This window comes from Lactuca virosa, chromosome 5 (genome assembly GCF_052849685.1).
Source record: "Lactuca virosa cultivar CGN04683 chromosome 5, Lactuca_virosa_CGN04683_v6, whole genome shotgun sequence".
In the NCBI taxonomy this organism is placed as follows: domain Eukaryota; kingdom Viridiplantae; phylum Streptophyta; class Magnoliopsida; order Asterales; family Asteraceae; genus Lactuca; species Lactuca virosa.
The window spans coordinates 22,627,255-22,644,239 of NC_136430.1; positions in this window are offsets into that span (position 1 = coordinate 22,627,255).

Below are 16,985 nucleotides of genomic sequence, written 5' to 3' on the forward strand. Positions count from 1 at the left end.
GTCTACATCTTACCTCTCTCCAGAATTTCAGCCTTTACCAACAAGGACACCGAAACTTGGTTCTTACCTGAAGAGTGATGTATTGATGATGAAGCAGGTGATGATGATGACGTACAGGTCAACACTGCCAATGTTGATAGCCCATTTGAGGCCGAAGACCATTATGACCTCCCAATCCAAGAACTGCCATCGCCCTTTCATGATCAGCCTTTGGGAGCACACTTCAAGCCACAATATGAGTACCAGTCCTATCAACAACACAACGAGCCGGGACCCGAGTTTCCTCTTGATATATAGAGTCAGCTTGCTGCCTTGCGTTGTCAGGGCAACCGGAATGAAGCAGCCATTCAGTGCATCGAGGAGCATCAAGCTCGCGCCAACAGCTACATGGAGGATCTTTGGCATCATTTTCGGCCTGAAGGCGTTTACCGTCCTCGCAGGCTTCCTCCACCTTGATCCTGGTACGATCCTTCCTTACTCTCATGCTAAGCATTGAGGACAATGCTTAATTTTAAGCTTGGGGTAAGGTATTCTTATATTTTATTTTTGATTGAATTTAGGTTGTATATAGTTGCATTTAGAGTAAGTCATTTAGGTCATTCATAAAAATTGCCTAAAAAATTTAAAAATGTTGCATATTTTGTTTCTTTCTTTTCTAATTTTCATACTTTTTAGATGCATTCTAGTTTAAGTTCATGCATTTTTGTTCTCTCTTGTATTCTCATCCCTATAGGTACCATAGCGCCGAGTCATAAGTATTGAATCATAGATTGGTCCTAAGTCTTGATGTGGAATTGCTTGTATTGGATAAATAGGACACGCTTTGAGCCTCACAAACCACTTTGAGACCATTTGTGTGGGGGTCAGATGCATGTAGCTTGATTAGGTCTACGTGTGGAGGGATGTGGTTGGTCAAGTCGATGTGTGCGAGAAAAAATTAGTCCGGTAAGGTATTTTGAAGACATTGAAGACTCGCATCTTGGTTTTGGGGGGGAATACCCATTAGTACTCCTGAGTCTCGTCCGAGCCTTACTTAGTTAGATTCTAACCACCTTTTTAAGATAGGTCATCATTTTTATAGGGGTCTAGAGTAGATAGTTAGAAAGATTTTTTTATCACACCTTGCATTGAGGTGCTTGATGAACTTTGAGGCGGGTCCCCCAATTCACATTTTTTGGACCAAGTTTTTTCTATAACACCCATTTTTGAGTCATTTCCCACCCTTTTTAGTAGATCTTGACACATTGTCAATGATCATTAGGTGTTCATGTTAGCCTCTATCTATTACTGCATTTTCACTATTGGAGTCCTATGTTATATGGTGAAATTCCTTAGACCTTCCAAGAAGAAAGACAAGAAGAAAACACAAAAAATGAAGAAATTGGAAAAGCGAAGACAAAAAGAAACGATAAAAGAAGATTCAAGAAAATCAACAAAAAGAAAGAAGCAAAATGAAGAAAAAAAAGAAGAAAAAAGAAGAAAAAAAAGAAGAAAAAAAAAGAAGAAAAAAAAGAAAAAAGAAAAAGAAAAAAAGGAGAGAAATGAGAAGACAGAAGATCGAGCAGCAAGGAGACCGAAGACCAAATAACAGAAGTTCAAGATTGAAGATTTAAGTTGTTAGGTTTAGATTTAGGTTAAGTAGATTTTTCATTATTTTTATTTTATTTTTTATTTTGGTGAGTAAAGGTAATGAAGATGAGACGGTATACTGTAAAGGACAGTACAAGGGAGAAGCCCTTGAAGTTAGATGTTTTCCCGAAGGCCGTGCTGCAAACCCTATTTCGTTACTATACACTTTAGCCTGACAAATGTAGGAATCATCGTGTGTGAAGAGGGGTCTTTCCTTCATGCATTATGGTCTGCATTGGTGATTTAAAGTGCCCCCACTACGCGCATCCTCTATTTCCTTTGTCTTGCACACCGCGACTACATTCAAACGTGATCTATTCGCCCTTCAAGTGGTTCGAGAATGTGGTTTATGGATCTAAAGCAAGGAAATTTTTGAAGATGTGTAGGGTGCATGCAAGACTGATTCTGACCATGTTGACTGATGTTGACCAAGTTCTATGGTATCTTTCTTTTTCCATTTTTAGTTTAGTTCATGTCGAGCTCATTTTAGTCTTGTTCTAACTTGAGGACAAGTTAGGTTTAAGCTTGGGGTGATTTGTAGTTTATTTTATTTCCTTTTCTTTATCATGGATCGTGCCGGGTACTTTCTATTTTGTATGAGATATTTTGAAGGGTTTTGGAGCTCGTTGTGGTTGCGGTTTGACTGCAGTTGGGATTGGTGGGCTTTTTTGATACATTATTGGGCATTACGGATCCATCAAAGGAGATTTGGGCTTAAAACGTTGAAGACTTGGATGAAGTGGGCTTGTGAAGATGGGTCATGGATTCTTATTTTGAGCTTGGACTATCCATATTTAAAGCTTGAAGATGATTGGTCAAATTTGAATCATGTGATGTATGGAGGGGACCAAGGGAATCTTGGGTAGTTGGGTGTGTATTGGAGAAAAATATGCCAATAGCATTCCAGCAATATTTGTGAGGGTGGAGTCTTAGTTGCGCAACACTTGTGAGGGTACCCGTGCAACTACACACTTTTGGGCATTTTGGTCATTTTGCTCACCATTCACTTGGGTGGTTAGGTCTAGCAGCTCATTCTTCGATTTGGCACCATTGGAGACCATTGGAGGCGATTTTTGGAGCTTGATACTCATTCTTCTCATCTTTCTAAGTAATTGGTAGATTCTTGATGCAAAAACACTTTTGTGATTGTTATTTTCTTGCCATGAGTGGCTAGTTCTCTATTTTGGTTAACTTTGGCTAAAACCCTTTGATATTTGTGGGTTTTGAAGGATTCATGCTTAATTGTCATTTATCTTATGTTTATGATTATAGTTCATATTTCTTATGGTTGTTTAATACTTTGATCATGAGCTTAGTACTTGAATGAGCAATTGTTGGTTTATTTCTTTGGTTTAGCATTGAATCATTGAATTTACTTAGAAAAAGGGATTTATGATGGTAGAAATCATCTCTAGCTTATGATTCATGACTCCTTTATGAATGTGTAAGCATTGGCATCCTCTAGGAATTGCGGATTCCTTCATTCTTAAGACTAATCAACTTCTTGGGCTTAATTGCTTCAATAGAATCCTTGGTTTTTGTTTAAGAAGGTGTGTTGTGGGCTTCCCCAACCTCCCTACTACCTATGAGGGATCTTGGAATATCATGCTTCATGATTGCTATAACCACTTTGGGATGAATTATAAGCTTCATATTGAATTCTAATGATAAACACACAAATGTTCATCGTATTGAATTGCCTTGGTTAACCAATTCTCTCCAATATTTTAGCATCTCACCATCTTGCTTAATTGCAAGATTTTTAGTTATTCAAGTCTTTTAGTTTTCAAGCAATCACAACACCCCCTCTTTAGTTTAATTGTAGTTAGTTTTATTACATTAGTTCTATTGGATTGCATTGGTGATTGGATACAACCATTTCCCCGAGGATCGATACCCCTTTATACCATTATATTGTGTTTTATTTGCAAACAAAGGGTGTAATTTGATTAGTGGACTTGACATCCCACCAGTAACTAAACTATTTTGAAAAATCCCACACTAGTTACTTTAAGAAAAATGTGAAATAGTATGCTAATCCATGAAATTGAACATTATGCTTTATATGTAGTTAGTGGAGCGTGGGTGGTATACCAACACACTAATAGTGACTAAAAAGAGTAGTAATGGGCATCTTGAAAATTATCATTGTTGATGGAGCGTGTGTGGTTAACCCACACACCAATGAGAGATGATAAAAGACCTCGAGATTGCCAATCACATTTGCATGTGTATTCACATCTTGTTTGTGATCCTCGATACCCCAGTCACAAATAGAAAAGCATAATCCGAGATTATACATACCATTGATAGATTTAATGAATCTCGAAAGATCTAGGAATTTCATTTTGATTGAAATTGGTAGATTTCCTTTACATACCTTTATAAACAACTTATTGTGATTGATGAGTCCACTACTACTCCTGAAGAGATTGCCTCCTATAAGAAACATTATGACGATGCTACTAAGGTTGCTTGCATCATGGTTGCCACCATGGTTCCTCAGTTGAAAAGGTTCTATGAGGACTACTGGCCATACGAGATGAACTTGGATCTTGTGGAAAAGTTTCATAAGAGAGCTCTTTAATAAAAGTATGAGCTCGTCAAAGACCTAATGACTTGCAAGATAAAGGAAGGAGAGTCGGTCTGGAGTCATGTGCAAAGAATGTAGAGATACGTAAAGCGCATTGAGAGGCTAAATGTGAATTTTGACAGGGAGTTGCCGATTGCCATGGTCCTTAACTCCTTCCCACCTTGTTATGATCAGTTGATTTTGGCTTATCATTTGAACAATACTGAAACCACATTGGCCCAACTCCACAACCTATTGCAGAAAGCATATCGTCAAGCGAGGATCTGAATTCACTGAAGAACGAGAGGATCAGATAGAACCAAAGTACTCACCTCCTTTCCTAGTTCCCAATAACCATTCAAAATTCGAATTTCAGAATGAAATTACCTCTAACGGGGGGATGATGTCACAACTCCTAATTTTATACCCAACATGGTCTAAACCCTAACCAAGTACTAGTGTAAACTATATTGCAAACCTTGTTGCATGGTGTCTTCTATAACTTTAGGGCTTGTTTATAGAGCTAACGAAGAAGCATGGATTGAAACCTAAACTAAATTAGGATAGTATAATTCAACATTTAGCAAAAGATTGAGGCTTAATCATGAAATAACACACCATAGGTGTGTTCACATCCAAGAACTCAAAAAGAAAAAGAGTTCACGACCTAGTGTAGTTAAGGGAAAGGAGTTCACGACCCTAGACTTCTAGAAGGGGGAGTTCACTGTCCAAAGAATGAAGCCTCAAGTAGTTCACGGCCTAAATAATTAAGGGGAGAAGTGTTCACAGTCCATTTAATTCATCCTAAGGTGGTTCAAGGTCTAGGATTGTAATCCAAAGGGTGTTCACGGTCTAAATGAGGCCGCAAACTCAATCTTGGACTAGGCTTGGCCGTGAACACCAAAGGCCCAAGCCTTTTAAGTCCGTAAACCCCTCCTACATATATGTGTTCAGACATGAACCCAATTCATTTCTCACACTTTACACCGTAAACTCTCTCAATTCTCTCTCAAGTATCATCCGAAAACACCCCTTTTCTCTCAATCATCAAGTGTTTACGCCCAAAATCTTCAAATCTTCATATTTCCCCACCAAGAACATTCAACCCTCATTCAAATCTTCAAGCAATCTCCAAATCTTCATAATTCTCAAGATCCAACCGTGAACCCAATAAACCCAACCGTAAACCCCTATTTTGCAACCAAAAACACTTTGCAACATTTCCAAATTATTCAAATTAATTATAAGTCTTTCTTATAATTAAATTATTATTTAACACATTACTTAAATTAATTTATAATTAATTTAAATACGACGTCGAATATAATTATTTTAGGAGAACGTTATTCGCACGTACGCTTACCTGAGGATCGCTTCTACCGCTTCTCTATCCAAAATACGAACACATAACGAAGATGAGTTCATACCACTACGTTTTCACTATTTTTCCAATGTTTTAGGGGGGGGGGGGGGGAATACAAGTAAAACACAAAATAATTTTGTGTTAACTTTCAAAAGATTTCAAACAGTTTTTGTCACACCCCCAAACCGAAACGACAGAAACGTTCGGGGCGGAGGACATCATGTTTAGTATCACAAGACATGCATCATAGTAATCAAAATAACAAACAACCATTTCATTAGAAAGAAAGTGTTTACAAAGTATGTGATTCACATAAGATAGACTACAAAAGTAAATAACAAAACAAGACACGAAGCTACTATGCTCAATCTTCTGAATCTCAGCGTGCGTACCTGTCTACTAGTTTCCTGAGAATACAAGTTATTTTGAAAGAGCAGATCAACATTTAAGCTGGTGAGTTCATAAAATTTTAGTGATGTAAAGTAAGTTGAAAGTTCTTTTAGAAAAGTTCGCATGTTCCTCCAGAAGATCCTATATCTTCTGATATGATGGAAGATAAGTAAAAATGACTCTACAATCCATTCTATGAGTACTAAATGAATACAAGTTATATAAAACCCAGAGTAAACAAACAATCGGTTGTGTGAATCTACCCTAAGCCCACAACCAAACAAGGAACAGGAAATGAGGCGGAAGTCACACATCCCATTGTTTGTTAGGTCTTCATTTTATATAACCCTGGTGTATTACTTGGTACTAATGGAGTTAACTGTAATAGTTCCTTTATATTTGATGAAAACATTCTTTAAGAAAAACCCTTATTTTCTTTAGTAAAAATAGTAACCACAATAGTTCCTTCTATAATCACTTAGTTTATACTGGCTATATATAATCTAATACCGAACGGATAGTTAATTGTGTGAATCTGCCCTATGCCCACAACCAAACAAGGAACAGGAAGTAAGGCGGAAATCACACATCCAACTACCTATCGGATATGAAATATATATAACCCTGATGTATAAACTAAGGTATTATAGAATTAACCACTTAAGTTCCTTTAAGTTATACTGGTTTAATAAAATGGATTAAACCCTTTACTGGTAAGTTTCTAGTTTAGCCTACTAAATGTTCTATCTGAAAAGTATGTTTTTTTACTAGGAAACGATGTATTGAATTTGTATACTATGACCTGACCTATACCTGGTACTCCTTATGATTACTTGGTGTATACAAAAAATATATATAGCTAAGGTCGATTAGATAGTAGACTGGTTGAATCTGCTCTAAGCCCACAACCAAACAAGGAATAGGAAATGAAGCGGAAAGCACACATCCTACTATTTGTCGGACCCGATTAATATATATCCCTGATTTATAAACTAAGGAATCATAAAGTTAGCATTATAGGCCCCTTTCTACTGAAAGTTCATGTTACTAGGAAGTTATGTGGCCTTGTTCCATTGTTTGGACGACTACTAGAAGTAATGAAATCATGTACTTTCAACGCCTTTATCGTTACTGTTGTGAGTTTTGTATATACTTATGTGTTTTATTTATTATTGTCTGGTACTTTGTAAATGTACCCCTTTATAAATAAACCCGGTACTTTTTAGATGTACCCCATATATAACTCCAGTACTTCGTAGATGTATCCCATATATATATAAATCATGGCATATTATAGATTCACCATATATATATATATATATATATATATATATATATATATATATATATATATATATATATATCCATTATACCACTTTTATTATCATCTTTTGTTTAGAACAATGAGTTAATGATACGTTCCCTTCCTGGGTTATTAGGAATAATTAGTATAATTGTGTTAATCATGATTTGTTCTTCTGTTATAGTATATTGTATGTTCCTCCCTGTTTCTCTTTATAGTATGTTCCTCCCTGTCCTAGTTATAGTATGTATTGAACCCCTAAACTATACCTATTATAGTTTACTAGTATGTTTACTTGAACTGTTACTGACTTGAATAAAAGACTCATTTATCTACTGAGTTATGATTGTACTTTAAAAACGGTGTTTTATAAACAATAAAGTAACATAACTTAAAAAGTGTTTTTGAAATGGTTTTGATCACTTATAAAGCATAAGAAATTCTTTGAATATGATAGTTATCATAATTATCATTGTGTTCAACTTGTATTCCCCCCCTTAAAATAATTTAAAACAGTTAAAAGATCGATTATAGGGGTATGAACTCACCTTATGTGGGTGACTCAATTGTAGATTCGCGTAAGGATGAGAAGTTCCACGAACAAATTCCCGAGACACAAACGATTCCTAAATGTTATATAATGGAATATATAGGCATGTAACTAGTGTTTAACACAATTAACATGCAAGGAAACACCCTTCGGGACTAGGAAACACTTGCACTAAGTGTTAGAATCACATGTGATTCATCAAAGGGGGTTTAAGGATACAACATGGAGTGTACGGCCAATGGGTGTACGGCCATATGAGTGTATGGCCATACCCTCATGGAAAACATGCAAAAGAGGGTGTTTCAACCATGGGGAAGCTAGTAGGTCTATTGCTCAACAAGAATATGAACTAAGTTCTCATTTTAGAGGGCCTTTTGGAGTGTTTTGAGGTGTGTACGGCCACACCAAGTGTGTACGGCCGTACACTCTCCAAGTTGGATGCATTTTTGGGTTTTAATCAAAGGGGTTTAAGGGTTCAAGAGTGCTAAGGGGTAACAAGTGACTAGCAAGTGTTTAAGGCCTAAGGTTATGGTCTTAACAAGGGTGTACGACCATAGATAGAATGTACGACCGTACACTCTTGATGTTCTTGATTTTGATGATGTTTAAAGGCTTTGAATCATGGATCAGTACTAGCTAATGCAAGGAATCAACTAACAATGAAAGGAATGCTTACTTTCTTGAAGATCTAGGTGAAAAAGCTCGATGATAGTTGAGAGAGAACTCAAGTTGTTGACTTGGAAGTTCAAGAAATGAATAAAAATGAAGGGATAGCCTATATATGGGAAGTGGTGTACGGCCTCATTGAGTGTACGGCCGTACACCCATGTGTACGGCTGTACACTCCTCTTGAAGGAGTGTATGGCTTGATTTCAAAGTTGAGAATCTAGGCTAACACTTACCTAAACCCAAAACTTGATTGTACTAGGATTAGAACCCTTAAAATGATCCTTAACAATGCTAATTGATAGCAAAAATGAGTCTGACTCTCGGTTGAATTGAATGGCTGGACTTACAAGGCAAAAAATTTCGGGTTGTCACAGTTTTAAAGCATATCAAGTCGTTTCAACTGATTCAAGCTATTTTAAATTGTATTTCAAACTACTGCAAATGTTTTATACTTTTATTTCCCAAAGTACATCCTTATATATATGCCTTCTGCTTATATGCATATTATATTATCTAAATAAAGTTTTAACCCTTTTGTAACTTGTCGAGCAAAAGGGTACCTAACTCATGATTTTAACATGTTATTCAAACTGTTAAATTACTAAGACTTTCATTGCATACCGAACCTACATTTAAGCTATAATGGGTACACCTAAGATGCACTATCGGTTTGACCAACACTCCTCCGAATCAACTTAACACGTGTGTCGATAAGAAATCCCGACGACGTCATCCGACCTAGATTGGATTGTTCCTCACCATACCACTCACGTGTTCTATCGAAACGACCCTTCACTTTAATCGACCGACTAACAAAGATCTCGTCGCTTTTAACGAAAAACTAGATACGAACCTTAGAATCATCTCTCGCTTCAAACCTCCGAAGTACTCATGCGATGAGTACCATACCTTCTGAAACCCTCCTGGAGTATTCCCCGCAGACCTTTTGGGAATACCACATATGAAGAAAGTCAAGTTCAAACACAAAGGCTAGGGACAAATATGGTTAACCTATCATTATTATGTGTATACGCGAGGATGGTATATAATTAAGATGTTACAGACTTAGGATGTGTGTTTCCACCCTATCTCATGTTCATTGTCTGGTTGTGGACTTGGGGCAGAGTCACCCCTCCGACCGTCTTACAAATCTTAATTATATACGACTTGTATACACGAGGCGATGATGGATGAACCAAGTATAAGTCCTACCATGAACTTCAGGACGAAAGCTGCCCAGAACTACGAGCAGATATCCTACTAGTTGGATAAGTATATACAAGTAAGCCAAACCCACACACCCTCCATCAATCAGAACAACAAACTCAACAGTGAAGATCCGCTAGATCGTCAAGCGAGGATCTGAATTCACTGAAGAATGACAGGATCAGATAGAACCAAAGTGCTCACCTCCTTTCCTAGTTCCCAGTAAGCATTCAGAATTCGAATTTCGGGACAACATTCCCTCTAACAGGGGGATGATGTGACAACTCCTAGTTTTAGACCCAGCATGGTCTAAACCCTAACCAAGTACTAGTGTAAACTATATTGCAAACCTTGTTGCATGGTATCTTCTATAACCCTAGGGCTTGTTTATAGAGCTAAGAAAGAAGCATAGATTGAAACCTAAACTAAATTAGGATAGTGTAATTCAACCTTTAGCAAAATATTAAGGTTTAATCATGAAATTACACACCATAGGTTTGTTGACGACCATGTACAATGAAGATCCAACAGACAATGAAGAACTATTATTGTTAACTCTATAAGTACCTAGTGAATGCGTTAGGGTTATATACAATGAAGATCCGACACACAGTGGAATGTGTGATTTCCGCCTCATTTCCTGTTCCTTGTTTGGTTGTGGGCTTAGGGAAGAAGCACACAGTCGGTTGTCTGCTCGGTCCAAATTGTATATAGCTTGTATTCACTAAGTACTTGTAGAAGGAACTAGCATGGGTCACATTTCTTACCTTCATTACATAAGAAAATATAGGATTTTCTGGAGGAACACACTAAGGTTTTCAACGAACAAAGAACATGTTTTCTAAAACAAAATGCTTATGAACTCACCAACTTTAATGTTGACACTTTCAAAACCACTTGTATTCTCAGGTTACTAGTAGACAGGTACACGTACAGGGTTCCAGACGATGGAGCATAGTAACTTCAAGTATCGTGTTTCTATTTAGTTTTGTGGTTAATCATATGTGATTCAAATACAATGTAAACACTATATTATCAATACATTGGTTGTTGTTACTTTGATTACTCTTATTCAATTGTTGTGATACTATACACGATGTCCTCCGCCCCCAAACGTTTCTGTCGTTCCTGTTTGGGGGTGTGACAATTGACAATTCATTACCTCTTCGCCAATCCAGTAGAGCTAGCATGCCATCTGAGTTCTATGGTTTTCATATAACTACAGATGGTAACATGTTTTTCCGTGGTCGTACATTGGTAAATTTGGATGACCCAGCTAACTACAAGGAAGCGATGGCAGGCCCTAAGGCTACCAAGTGGAAAGAGTTAATGGATAGTGAGATCAACTCCATGTATTATAACCAAGTTTGGAATTTGGTTGATCATGTAGCAGGTCGAAAGATAGTTATGTTCAAATGGATCTTCAAGAAGAAGACCAACATGGATGGAAAGGTACACACTTTCAAGGCACGACTGGTTGCTAAGGTCTTTACTCAAACCCCAGGGATTGACTATGATGATACCTTCTCACCAGTGGCCAAGATATAGTCTATTAGGTAATGCTCACCATAGCTGCATTTCATGACTATGAAATATGGCAGATTGATGTCAAAAGTACTTTCCTTAACGGGAAGTTGGCTAAAGATTTTTACATGAGTCAGCCAGAGGGTTTTGTAGATGCAAAGTTTCCTAATAGAGTGTGTAAGCTTAAAAAATCCATTTAAGGATTAAAACAAGCATCTCGTAGCTGGAAACTTTGACTCCATGAGAAAGTCAAAGAAATTGGTTTCTCTAGCAGTCAGGATGAGTCATGTGTGTATGTCAAGGCTAGTGGGAGTATAGTGACCTTTCTAGTCTTGTATGTTGATGACATACATACTTCTCATAGGAAACAACACTCCAAATATGCAAGAAGTAAATTCTTGGCTCACAAAGTGTTTTGCTATGAAGGATCTGGGATAGGCAGCCTATATTCTTGGGATAATAATTTTAAGGGATAGAAAGAAAAGACTAATTGGTCTCAGTCAGAATACATACTTCGATAAGATACTAAAACGTTTTAGTATGGAAAACTCCAAGAAAGTAGAGCTACCTATTCAAAGTAATGCCAAGTTGAGTAAGACTCAAATCCCTAGTACATAAGAAGATATAGCGGAAATGAGTCGAGTTCCATATGCTTCGGCTGTAGGATCGATCATGTACGCTATGACATGTACTCGCCCTGATGTATCTTTTGCTTTAAGCTTGGTTAGTCAATTTCATGGAAATCCTGGTAGAGGTCATTGGATAGAAATGAAGAACATTCTCAAGTATATGAGAAGGAAAAAGGAGATTGTTCTACTCCTTGGTGACAGTGATACGTTGAGAGTTAGTGCGTATAGTGATGCTATCTTTCAAATAGATAGACACAACTTTCGCCAGCAGATTTTGGTCCAACTGTGAAGCTAGCAACCACTTTGAAAGCAACCCTTTGGAATGTAGAGACCCAGATAAAGGAGAAAGGTCTGGAGAGAGCTGAAACTGGAGAGAAAAGGAAGTTTAAAGGATCTTCAAGGCCTGATAAGAAGAGTAGCTTTTCAAAGTCTGGCTCCAAAAACAAGAGGTATAGGGATAAAAAGAAGGCGAATTGGTGTGAGAATTTCAAGAAGAAACACTTTGAGAGATGCAGCTATGAGGTAACTTGCTTCAACTATGGAAGGACCGGTTACTACGCTAACAACTGCACCCAAATCATGTGTTACATATGTGGAGAAACAAGGCATCTTAGTGTTGGATAAGATATCTAAGTCCGTAACTATATTTGGTATAACTTGACCCGACCCGGCATGGTCCATTTGGGATGCACTTCACCTAACAATTTGTATGGATATATTTTTGAGAATAAGATGTTTATGATCCATTAATATATTATAAGTTATAATATATTAATATTATTTAATTAGTGTTGATCAAGAATTGATTTTTTGGAATTAATTTAATGATCAAATGAAACTAATTAAATATGGACTCTTGCATATAGATGAAATGGGCTAAGATTTATTTAGGATGGGCTAAGAGTATATGGAAGTCCATGGATAGTCCATGCAGATTTTAACCCATGGATCATAGGTAAATGAAGAGTCATGGGTATTAGGGTGTAACCCTAATCCTCCATAGTATATAAAGAGGTCCTTGGTTCTAGAATTGGCACTGTTGGTGCTAGCCTCTAAAACTCCAAGCAATCAACCACAAAAGAAAGGTATGTTATTCTACTTAAAGTTTTATATTACAAGTACCCCATAACATGCTAGTTAGGTTGTAAACCTTGGAAATCAAATTTGCATGTATTTTAGAGAAAACATAGATCCAAGGTTTCTAGGGTTGCACGTACACCATAGGAGTGTTAGAATGCTCAAAACCCAACAGTGGTATCAAAGCCAAACTTGTTTTCTTGATACTTGATGCAAACTTGTTGAAAAAGCTCAAAAATCTACTATCTGCAGCATGAACTCGCCGAATCCATGGGGGGACTCGACGAGTCCATGTGATAATTCATCCTACTCGTCGAGTAGGTTCTTGCACTCGACGAGTAGGAGCCCCTGAATGCAGATTTTCGAGTTTAGCTGCTAGAAATGGACTAGAAACATTACCCTAAATTGTTTTGGTGTTTTAAAACTTGTTTTAGATGGTGTAATGCTTATGCTAATCCATTTACAATGGCTAATATCAAAATTCCATGTTTTATATATGTTAATATGATTCTTGAAATTTTGATATGAATGTTCATGTTCTTATGAGTTATGGTTAGATGGAGTCCATAACTTGTCCTCAAGTTATGGATAACCAAAAGTCACTGCTTTAAAAGTGTCATTAAAGCATAAGAGGTTACATAAGATGAAGAGTCTTAATTTTAATGGACCATTAAACTTATAAGTTATGAAATGAAAAGTCTTGAATAGTTTCAATACTTGCCCTCAAGTTTTGGAATTTGTAAAGTCTCACTCATTAATACTTTAAATTCCAAATTGAACCTTAGAATTTTAAAAGTTTAAAATTCAACCCTTATACTTCTATAATATTAAAAGTTTAATTATTATATATATATGTATAAGAATAAGTCAGTCTTACCGTTAGTAGGCCTCATTCACGAAGTCAGTCTATAAGGGGGGTATAAGGTTGTTGCCTATAAAATGACATCTTAATGGATGTCCACTCTCACCCACCTCTTCCTTGACTGGTGGAGGGTCGTTAGCCGAACAGGTAGGATAGGACCTTAATCCTCATTAAAATTATAATGAAATTATAAAGTAATTAAACCTTTATTAATTCCCAATCTTAGTTACTTTAGGAAAAATGTGAAATAGGTGCAAACCCATGAAATTACACTTTGTACCTTAACAAGTCGTTAGTGGAGTGTGTGTGGTTAACCGGCACACTAACAAGGACTAGTGAGAGTGGCAAAGGGTGACTTAAGTTTTATCATAGATCGGTGGAGCGCGTAGGGTTAACCGACACATCTATTAGGTGATAAAACTAAGGGTACCAAGTCAATTTGCATGGTTATTCACACATTGTTTGTGATCCTCGGCATCCCAGTCACAAACTTGAGAGGGGACAATCGAGATTTAAACATGCCATTGAAATTTCAATGTATCTCAAAAGATCTAGGAGTTTCAAATTCAATTAAAACTTAATAATTTATTTTGTTTATAATGGTGGAAATTGGTAAATCGTCATTTACCTACCTTCAAATATTTTATAGCTTGGATTACGGTATCCCTCTTCCAAGTTATGAAATAGTTTGTAAGATCCTAGCCTTAATATTTCATTTGGGTGACTTATTAAGGACTTCTTATTTAATTAAAACTTGTCCTTCTTTCTTTCAGATGTCATCCAACACTACTACTGGCTCAAACCCTACAGGCTCTTTTTCCCTCATGAACTTGTGTGGGAAAGTCACTTTGATGGTTCTAAGTTCAATGAATGGATTAGGAACATCAGAATGATTACCCGCTATGACGACAAGGAATATGTCCTTGACAAGGAGCTTAAGGTTATCAATGAGTCCACTGCTACTCCTGAGGAGATTGCGGAGTATGCTGCACATGAGAGGGATGCTACTAAAGTGTCCTGCGTTATGTTGGCTACTATGACTACCGAACTCCAAAAATCCTATGAAGATTTCTACCCCTATGAGATGCACCTGGATCTGATGGAAAGGTACCATCAGAGCGCACGTCAAGAGAGTTATGAAATCATCTCCTCCATGATAACAGCCACGATGAAGGATGGTGAACCTATCACCGGTCACTTGCAGAAAATACAGAGGTTCGTGGACCGGTTGCCGAAGCTTAATGTGGACTTCCCTGAGGACATGGCGATTGATTTCATTCTTCATTCCTTACCTCGAGGTTATGATCAGTTTCGTATGACTTATCATATGAACAAGGAGGAAGTCACACTTAGCAAACTTCAAGGACTTTTAAGGACCGCTGAAAGTGGCCTTAAAGGTAAATCGGTTGTTACTTCTACTCCTACTCCTACACCAACCCCTGTTCTGGCAATTGGGCAGGGAAAGGGGAAGAATAGGACGACCCCTTCGAAGGGTACCAAGAAAAAGTCCCTTGATGGCTCCTCTTCAAGTGGGACCAAGAAAGGTCTCATTCCTCCTTCTTCAAACCCAAAGGAAGCACAATTATTTTACTGCCATGAAAAGGGGCACTGGAAGCGAAGCTGCCCTAAGTACTTACAGGATGTAAAGGATGGGAAAGTTAAACCCACCCATGCAGGTATTTATACCATATTCTCTAATAACTCATTGCATACTAACTCTTGGGTGCTTGATACAGGTTATGGTATTCACATTTGTATTGATTTTAAGGGCCTAAGAAGTAGTGAAGAAGTGGAGCACAGGAAGCTAAACTTAATCATGGGAAATAGGAAAGCATCACATGTGACCAAGACTGGAGTTTATTATTTATTGCTTAATAATGGGTTAACTTTAGATTTGAATAAATGTTGTTACTCGTCAGAAATGGCGAGAAATATTATTTCCTTTCAGAGTTTGTACAAGCAAGGATTCACATTTTATTTTGACAATAAAATTGGTGCTATTGATGCTTTTTATAATGATGTGTTTTAGTTTAAAGCATTACCTTGTGATGGTGTATATGAAACAGTGTTGATTGTAGACAACTTAGGAAATAATGTATTTCATATTGATTATTCTATTACTTTGGATAAAGTATCCTTGTGGCATTGTCGTCTTGGACATGTCAACAAGAAGCGCATAGGCCAACTCCAAAAGGCTGGAGTTTTGGAATCATTTGACTTAAAATCAGATGATAGTTACGAGTCTTGTTAACTTGGAAAAATGACAAACTCACCCTTCACTGGTTCTTATGAGAGGGGTGAAGGTTTGTTGGATCTCATACACACAGATGTGTGTGGACCCTTCAAAACCGCCACTAGGGATGCTAATCGCTACTATGTGACTTTTACTGATGATTATAGTAGATATGGATATATCTACTTAATCAAGCATAAGTCAGAAACCTTTGAAAAGTTCAAAGAGTTCAAGCAGGAAGTGGAGAATCAACTACGTAGGAACATCAAGATGCTCCGATCCGATCGGGGAGGAGAGTATCTTAGTATTGAGTTCCTTGACTATCTTAAGGAATGTGGGATTGTCTCACAATTGGCACCTCTTAGAACACCACAGCTGAACGGTGTGGCTGAGAGGCGCAATCGAACCTTGTTGGACATGATTCATTCCATGATGAGTTGAGCTTCGTTACCAATCTCATTCTGGGGGTATGCCTTAGAGACTGTCGCCCACATCCTTAATCTAGTCCCTACAAAGAAGGTTGCCAAAACACCTCATGAGATGTGGACCGAAAAAGTTCCCAATCTGGACCACATCAAGATTTGGGGTTGCAAGGCTTTCGTGAGGCACGAGTCTCACGACAAGCTCGAACCTCGAAGCGAGAGGTGTATTTTAATTGGCTACCCACATAAATCCATTGGTTACCTCTTCTACAGACCCAATGAGAATGTGGTCTTTGTGGAAAGGAGATAAGTCTTTCATGAGATAGAATTTATAAGCCAAGGAGACAGTGGGAGGCAAATTGATCTTGAAGAGCTTCAAGAGTTAAGCGGTGAAGGAACCTCAAACACTAGCGACCAACCTGAGGAGAAAACTCCTATTGAAACGGTAGATGAGTCCGTACCTCCGAGGCGTTCCACTAGACTTAGGAACACACCTAATTTTAATTATGGTTATCATATCACTACTGAAGGTGATACATTTATCAGTGACAATACA